Here is a 9,266-nt window from a genome sequence, read left to right as displayed (position 1 = left end):
AGACACAGGGAACGTTACAGACACAGGGAACCCGATAATGACTGCAGGATTTAGGTTGGGTGTGTGGAGTTTGGCGGCACATCGTTACAGACACAGGGAACCCGATAATGACTGCAGGATTTAGGTTGGGTGTGTGGAGTTTGGCGGCACATCGTTACAGACACAGGGAACGTTACAGACACAGGGAACGTTACAGACACAGGGAACCCGATATCAATTATTTGATTTGCCCCATTATGCCAGAAAGAGAAAGAAGACGATGTGCATTTTGTTTGAGCTGCACAGCTCTTAAAGGGTTAAAAGAAAGATATATTCCAGTTAGATACCACCAACAGCCTTGTGCGTTTTGAGTTGTGCTTATTGATGTCGTCCAAACTGACAAAATGATGTATGGACTTTGTCCGTTTTCCTGTATAAAGCATTGGGATTTAGAGAAATTGTAACCTCGTCATATGTTGTGTTAATGTATAGATATGTGTTTCATGTCATTTTTTTCTTCTCGTGTTTATTCAAACAAAATGCGACGCAACAAATGTTTGTTAACCCCTTGATAAGGGTTACGGCCTGATCAATAAATTATCCGTATCCGTATCCTTATCTTTCTCTCTTTTACCCCATCCCGCCCCAAATTAAATGAAAAATGTAGAAGATTAGCGTGTGCCAGTTTGATCTCTTTATTTTGTTCACTTATGTTTTTTTTGTTTTGTTTTTTTATCAGATAAATAGAAAAAAACAACAACCGAATTCTGAGTATTTTTGGGTCAAGAAGCGGAAATGAAATTGAAAAACAATGATACAATGAAGAAAAAACAAAAGAAACTTACAAAGAAAACAGAGAGGAACGGAAGGGAACAAGCAAAAAGAGAAAAAAGAAAAAGAAAAATGACAATGTAAAACAATAAATTTTAAAAAGGGGGGTGGGGGTGGGGGGGTGGGGGTGGGGGAGAAAATGAATTCACTAGATCGTCACGATGTTTCTGAAGACAACATGGGATGTAGTTTTAACAAAATGTTTAATCACTGACGCATCAAATCAAGGGTGTTGAAACGATGGGTTTTAACAAAATGTTTAATCACTGACGCATCAAATCAAGGGTGTTGAAACGATGGGTTTTAACAAAATGTTTAATCACTGACGCATCAAATCAAGGGTGTTGAAACGATGGGTTTTAACAAAATGTTTAATCATTAAAGCATTAAATCAAGGGTGTTGAAACGATGGGTTTTAACAAAATGTTTAATCATTGAAGCATCAAATCAAGGGTGTTGAAACGATGGGTTTTAACAAAATGTTTAATCACTGACACATTAAATCAAGGGTGTTGAAACAATTGGTTTTAACAAAATGTTTAATCATTAAAGCATTAAATCAAGGGTGTTGAAACGATGGGTTTTAACAAAATGTTTAATCATTAAAGCATTAAATCAAGGGTGTTGAAAGGACGGGTTTTAACAAAATGTTTAATCACTGACGCATCAAATCAAGGGTGTTGAAACAATGGGTTTTAACAAAATGTTTAATCACTGATGCATCAAATCAAGGGTGTTGAAACGAAGGGTTTTAACAAAATGTTTAATCACTGACGCATCAAATCAATGGTGTTGAAACAATGGGTTTTAACAAAATGTTTAATCACTGACGCATCAAATCAAGGGTGTTGAAACAATGGGTTTTAACAAAATGTTTAATCACTGACGCATCAAATCAAGGGTGTTGAAAGGATGGGTTTTAACAAAATGTTTAATCACTGATGCATCAAATCAAGGGTGTTGAAACGATTGGTTTTAACAAAATGTTTAATCACTGACGCATCAAATCAAGGGTGTTGAAACAATGGGTTTTAACAAAATGTTTAATCACTGACGCATCAAATCAAGGGTGTTGAAACAATGGGTTTTAACAAAATGTTTAATCACTGACGCATCAAATCAAGGGTGTTGAAACAATGGGTTTTAACAAAATGTTTAATCACTGACGCATCAAATCAAGGGTGTTGAAACGATGGGTTTTAACAAAATGTTTAATCACGGACGCATCAAATCAAGGGTGTTGAAACAATGGTTTTTAACAAAATGTTTAATTATTAAAGAATTAAATCAAGGGTGTTGAACGATGGGTTTTAACAAAATGTTTAATCATTAAAGCATTAAATCAAGGGTGTTGAAACGATGGGTTTTAACAAAATGTTTAATCCTTAAAGCATTAAATCAAGGGTGTTGAAACGATGGACTTTCTTTAATACCAAAAGAAAGAAAAGCATAACTTTTTTTCTGAACGGGATATGCCTTAAAATTGGAATGAAAGGAAATAATGGAAAACATTCTTAGAAATAAGTCCTGAAATTGGGATAAACATAATGTAAACAATTTCATAGCTAAAGATGAATGCACTATCGGGATCGAGTTTCAGAGCAAGTTGTATAAAAAAGAGGAAAAAATTATATTCCTTCTTTGAGTGGTTTTTAATACGAAAAGGAAATGGTCAGGGCCAACCGTTTTGTTGCCGTGGATTCTTTTCCGTGCGCTAAGTGCAAGCTACACACGGGACCTCCGTTTATCGTATCATCCAAATGACTAGCGTCAAGACAAGCATTCAGGGACCAGTGGAAGGTGGTGGTGGCGGAGAACATACTGGAGAGTGCGGGATTCGATCCTCTGGGAACGCGTTCCCACAGGGCCACCACGCCATATTTCTTGAGTGATGATTTGTTCACTGCGTCTCGTGTTCTTTATAGTTTCGTAGTAAATTAGTCTCTCTCTTCAAATTCTGCTGCTTTGTTTCTTCAAATTTCACCTACTATCATAAAATACTGAATGTTTACAAATTAATATAATAGCAAGAAGCATTCGTTTGAAGTATCGACGAACATGATATATTTGGCAGAAAATCGTGACTGCTCTTTGATAAAGGGAAGCAACTTAAGTCTTTAGTTTTCTGATAATGTATATAGACAAAAAACAACATTTTTTTTTCAACGGATACAAAACAACAAAACAAAAACGTTTCATTATTCGCGTACACAGAACTTTTTTGACAGTTCACCTCACAGTGTCAAACAAAGTATAAAAAAAAAGAAAGAAAAAAAAGAGAAAATCTGCATTCATATTCGGACACAATGCACAAGAATATACAACGTTCACAGAGAAACAAGAAGCATTCGCACATGCACCAAAGAAGCGTTTATTAACAACACATGGTGCATGTACTGGTACTTCCGTTTTCCTCAGAAGCAAAACAGGATTTTATAAACGTAACAACAGTATGGCATGTCTTTCTTTCCCAGTGTGCGGAAACAGAACGTTTGAGCAGCCCATACAAATGACGTTTCCTGAAACCAAGGAAGACAATGACGCTGAGATCAGTATACTAGGAACCCTTTCAACCCTCCACTGTCCGGGCTGATACTATGAACCCTTTCAACCCTCCACTGTCAGGGCTGATACTATGAACCCTTTCAACCCTCCACTGTCCGGGCTGATACTATGAACCCTTTCAACCCTCCACTGTCAGGGCTGATACTATGAACCCTTTCAACCCTCCACTGTCAGGGCTGATACTAGGAACCCTTTCAACCCTCCACTGTCAGGGCTGATACTATGAACCCTTTCAACCCTCCACTGTCAGGGCTGATACTAGGAACCCTTTCAACCCTCCACTGTCAGGGCTGATACTATGAACCCTTTCAACTGTCCACTGTCAGGGCTGATACTATGAACCCATTCAACCCTCCACTGTCAGGGCTGATACTAGGAACCCTTTCAACCACTGTCCGGGCTGATACTAGGAACCCTTTCAACTGTCCACTGTCCGGGCTGATACTAGGAACCCTGTCAACACTCCACTGTCAGGGTTGATACTAGGAACCCTTTCAACTGTCCACTGTCAGGGCTGATACTAGGAACCCTTTCAACCCTCCACTATCAGGGCTGATACTAGGAACCCTTTCAACTGTCCACTGTCAGGGCTGATACTAGGAACCCTTTCAACTGTCCACTGTCAGGGCTGATACTAGGAACCCTTTCAACCCTCCACTATCAGGGCTGATACTAGGAACCCTTTCAACTGTCCACTGTCAGGGCTGATACTATGAACCCTTTCAACCATCCACTGTCAGGGCTGATACTATGAACCCTTTCATCTGTCCACTGTCAGGGCTGATACTAGGAACCCTTTCAACCCTCCACTATCAGGGCTGATACTAGGAACCCTTTCAACTGTCCACTGTCAGGGCTGATATTAGGAGCCCTGTGAACACTCCACTAATTGGACTGATACAAGGAACCCTGTCAACTCTCTACAAATAGGACTGATACAAGGAACACTGTGAACCCTCCACTAATTGGACTGATACAAGGAACCCTGTCAACCCTCCAGTAATTGGACTGATACAAGGAACCCTGTCAACCCTCCACTAATTGGACTGATACAAGGAACCCTGTCAACTCTCTACAAATAGGACTGATACAAGGAACACTGTCAACCCTCCACTAATTGGACTGATACAAGGAACCCTGTCAACCCTCCAGTAATTGGACTGATACAAAGAGCCCAGTCAACATTCCACAGATGGATCTGACACTAGAATCCCTGTCAACCCTCCACGAATTGGTCTGATACAAGGAAGCCTGTCAACCCTTCACGGTCAGCGCCGGGATGAACGGCACCCCAACTCTCTCACCGGGGACAAAGAACGGCGAAGAAACGGAGCATAGAGAGAGGCTTCGAACACCGACTGCCCGAGTAAAGACTCTTGGACCACGCGACCGCTTTGGACCCAAACTTTTTTTATATTTTTTAATGAACATGACCGCCGATTCCTGTTCATGAGACCGACCTCCTCCTGCTGGTCAGAAACATATGCGTGCTAACGTCAACGCGCACAAATACTCATGATGAGAGAGAGGAAGAGAACGAACGAACGTACGTTTCTTATCATTTTAAAGGAAAAAGGAATAAGTACATCAGTGAAAGAGAGAGAGAGTGGGGGAGTAGGGGATGGAGAGAAAGAGAGAGAGAGAGAGAGTGTGTGCGTGTCTGAAAGAGAGAGGGAGAGAGAGAGAGAGAGATAGGGGGTGGGGGTGGGGGGTGGGGGGCGGGAGACTGTGATAAAAACGAAGATGATGACGAAAAAAAGAAAAGAAAAGAAATCAGACAGAGAGAAAGACGAGCAGTGTAAAGTGAAGGAGAAGATGATGAATACATAAAAACAAAGACTGTAGAAGTTCACAGAAGGAACAGGAGGAGCTGGAGTTGGAGGAAGAAGTCCCTACAAAAGGTAAAGATGCGGAGACAGGATTTAGGGGAGGGGGGCGGGGGCGGGGAGCGGGGAATCTGAAAAACCACAACGTGTAAAAAGAGTTGAAAAGAAAGACAGAGAGAAAGACAGACAGACAGAAAACACAAAAGACGGATCGAAAGAAAGGAAAATGCCATACACACAGAAATTCCAGACAATGCAACACTCAGAAAAGAAAGAAAAACAAGAGAGGCAAGGCCTTCAAGACTCACTTGTGACTGAGAGTAAAACACTCAAGCCTTTTATGTATTGAGTATAATTTCAAAATGTAATGTTTAAGATGAGAAAGATCAGTTTAAAGCAAATTATGTCCCCTAGCATTAATTACAGAGTAATTTACCTTTTTTACTATCTGCACCAAAATGTTTGCAAAATAAATAAAACTTCCATGCTTAGCAAAATAAGTTCCTGTTTGAACAAAAAATGATAATAATGACTGCTCTTGTTGTTGGGTCAGAATATCAGATCAAAGTGCCAAGTTTAGAGAATACAAAAAATATAAATATAACAGTAAATGCAGTTTGCATATAATTAGGCTTCATTATTTTTTTTGTGTGTGCCCATCCCAGAGGTGCAATATTGTTTTAAACAAGATGACTGGAAAGAACTGAATTTTTCCTATTTTTATGCCTAATTTGGTGTCAACTGACAAAGTATTTGCAGAGAAAATATCAATGTTAAAGTTTACCACGGACACACAGACAGACAGACACACACACACACACACACACACACACACACACACACACACACACACACACACAGACAACCGAACACCGGGTTAAAACATAGACTCACTTTGGTTACACAAGTGAGTGAAAAAAGAAAACAAGAAAGAAACATACATACATCACAAAGACACAACTTATACAGACAACAACAACAAAGTGAAAAAGACACGAATACTCACTGCAACTTGAATGAAGTCTTTGGAATGGCAAGTCGGTCAACAGAACTGCTTCAGATGGATATAAAGACGGGAAGCTTTTAAGTGTTGATAACACTCTCTTTCTTGTTTATTTTGCTTTTGTTGTTTTTTCCAGGCGATATGAAACAAATTGGCTGTGGCTTAACTTGCTGGAGGACTCAGCCAGCTAACTCGAACGCTGAATACAGGATGGATTTTTCTGACAGGGGGGGGGAGTTATTTTTCCCCTACTGTCTAAACAGCAGCTTGTGTGGCCAAGGTTTTGACGTGACGAAGAAGAAGAAGACGACGTTCTTTCTTGGAGAGCAGGACCGACCAGTCAGGAGAAGATTTCGCCGGAAAAAACAGAGTGGAAGAAACTCAGGGCGACTTTCTCTTTTATTTCAAGAGGGATAATCCCTCCCACCTCGTGGGCAGCACAACGCGGACATTTGGTTGGTCGGATTCTGGTCAACTGTGGTGGCGGTTGTGGTTAGTGGCCCCACAGCGCGCGCACGCACACACACACACCGCGTTTGGCAACGAGTTTCACGTGCAATGCATTGCAACGAGACGCGTTTTCTGCTGTTGCTGTTGTTGCTAGTGTTGTTCAAGTATTGCTGCTTTGAGCATTCTGTTTCTTTCTGTAGCTTTTGTTGCTGTTGCTGTTGCTGTTGTTGCTGGTGTTGCTGTTGCTGCCGTTGTTGTTGTTGCTGGTGTTGCTGTTGCTGCTTTGAGCAGTCTGTTTGTTGCTGTTGCTGTTGCTGTTGTTGTTGCAGCTGTTGTTGCTGGTGTTGATGTTGTTGTTGTTGCTGGTGTTGTTGTTGTTGTTGTTGCTGCTGCTGCTGTTGTTGTTGCTGGTGTTGTTGTTGTTGCTGCTGCTGTTGTTGCTGCTGCTGTTATTGTTGTTGTTGTTGCTGCATATTGTTGCTGCTGCTGTTGATGTTGTTGTTGTTTTTGTTGTTGTTGTTGTTGTTGCTGCTGTTGTTGCTGCTGGTGTTGGTGTTGTTGCTATTGCTGTTGCTGTTGTAGTTGTCGTTGTTGTTGTTTATGTTGCTGCTGCTGCTGCTGTTGTTGTTGTTTTTGCTGTTGCTGCTGTTGTTGCTGTTGTTGTTGCTGTTGCTGCTGCTGCTGTTGTTGCTGTTGTTGTTGTTGTTGTTGCTGCTGTTGTTGCTGTTGCTGCTGTTGCTGTTGTTGTTGCTGTTGCTGTTGGTGGTGCTGTTGTTGCTGTTGCTGCTGTTGCTGTTGCTGTTGCTGCTGTCGCTGTTGTTGTTGCTGTTGCTGTTGTTGTTGCTGTTGTTGTTGTTGCTGCTGCTGTCGCTGTTGTTGTTGCTGTTGCTGCTGTTGCTGTTGCTGCTGTCGCTGTTGTTGTTGCTGTTGCTGCTGTTGCTGTCGATAGTATTACTGGTGTTGCTGTTCATGTCACGTGACTGTCCATACTCCTGACGACTCACCCTTGTCTGTCTCCACCCCCACCCCCCTGACCTCTCCCTCTCCTTTGTCTCTCTCTCTTTCTGTCTCCCCCCCCCCCCGACCTCTCCCTCTCCTTTGTCTCTCTCTCTTTCTGTCTCCCCCCCCCCGACCTCTCCCTCTCCTTTCTCTCTCTTTCTGTCTCCCCCCCCCCCCCCGACCTCTCCCTCTCCTTTGTCTCTCTCTCTTTCTGTCTCCCCCCCCCGACCTCTCCCTCTCCTTTGTCTCTCTCTCTTTCTGTCCCCCCCCGACCTCTCCCTCTCCTTTGTCTCTCTCTCTTTCTGTCCCCCCCCCCCCGACCTCTCCCTCTCCTTTGTCTCTCTCTCTTTCTGTCTCCCCCCCTGACCTCTCCCTCTCCTTTGTCTCTCTCTCTTTCTGTCCCCCCCCCCGACCTCTCCCTCTCCTTTGTCTCTCTCTCTTTCTGTCCCCCCCCCCCCCGACCTCTCCCTCTCCTTTGTCTCTCTCTCTTTCTGTCTCCCCCCCTGACCTCTCCCTCTCTCTTTCTCTCTCTCCATCTCTATCTTTCCGTTCAGCAATAAAAGCCCTACATTATATGTCTGTGTCAGTGTCAGTGTCAGCGGCAGTGCCTCTCTCCTCTTTCTGTCTTCCTCCCTCTCTCTTTCTTTCCTTCCGCATCTCTGTCCCTCCCTCTCTCCCCCGCACGCTTTGTCTGTCTGTCTCTGTCTCTCTCGATATAGATAGATAGACAGATAAATGGAGAGATAGATAGATACATAGATAGATGTATAGATCTCTCTGTTTTAATATACATATATATGTATGTACACACACACACACACACACACACACACACACATATATATATATATATATATATATATATATAATCAAAACCTACAGAGCTGTCGTGCTGATCACCTTGTTGTACTGCTGTGAAACATGGACGACGTATCGCCCTCACATTCAACAACTTGAGCAGTTTCACCAGAGATGCCTACGAAAGATCCTCGGCATAAAGTGGCAAGACAGCGTCTCCAACCTCCAGGTCCTAGAGAGGAGCGGCCTGCCCAGCATCGAAAGCCTGCTGATCCAGTGCCAGCCACGCTGGACAGGACACGTTGTCCGCACGACAGACAGCAGGATCCCGAAGATGCTACTGTATGGCCAGCTGAAGGAAGGCCACCGCGAACTTGGAAGACCCTGCAAGCGCTTCAAGGACACCTTGAAGACAAACCTCAAAGCCTGTGACATAGACATCGCTTCCTGGGAAACTGATACCCTTGACCGCTCTTGCTGGAGGATGCTGTGCTCTAGTGGCATAAAGACGTTTGAAAACAAGAGAACGCTGGTCATTAAGGAGAAGCGTGAGCGAAGGAAGCAGGGCTCAACTTCTGGAGACGTTTTCCCTTGCAACACCTGTGGGAAGTGCTGCGCATCCAGAATCGGCCTCTTCTCCCATATGAGGACACACACCGTCAAATAAGACTGCCTGCCTACTCATCCGTCGGTCCGACGGGAGACTCCATCATCATCATCATCATCATCATCATATCATCATCATCATCATCATCATCTCTCTCTCTCTCTCTCTCTCTCTCTCTCTCTCTCTATATATATATATATATATATAT

General features: G+C 43.0%; 1 protein-coding gene across 1 annotated transcript in view; it reads right to left on the bottom strand.

The window, feature by feature from the left end:
• LOC143289609 (uncharacterized) overlaps positions 1-6,554 on the bottom strand; it is an 84,751-nt gene extending 78,197 nt beyond the window's left edge. The window contains exon 1 of the mRNA XM_076598651.1: positions 6,208-6,554. The gene's annotated coding sequence lies outside the window, so the exon portion shown is untranslated. The remainder of the gene's footprint in view (positions 1-6,207) is intronic.
• Between the last annotated feature and the right edge of the window lie 2,712 nt (positions 6,555-9,266).

This window comes from Babylonia areolata, chromosome 14 (assembly GCF_041734735.1).
Source record: "Babylonia areolata isolate BAREFJ2019XMU chromosome 14, ASM4173473v1, whole genome shotgun sequence".
NCBI lineage: Eukaryota > Metazoa > Mollusca > Gastropoda > Neogastropoda > Buccinidae > Babylonia > Babylonia areolata.
This window is presented reverse-complemented; position numbering and strand designations above follow the sequence as displayed.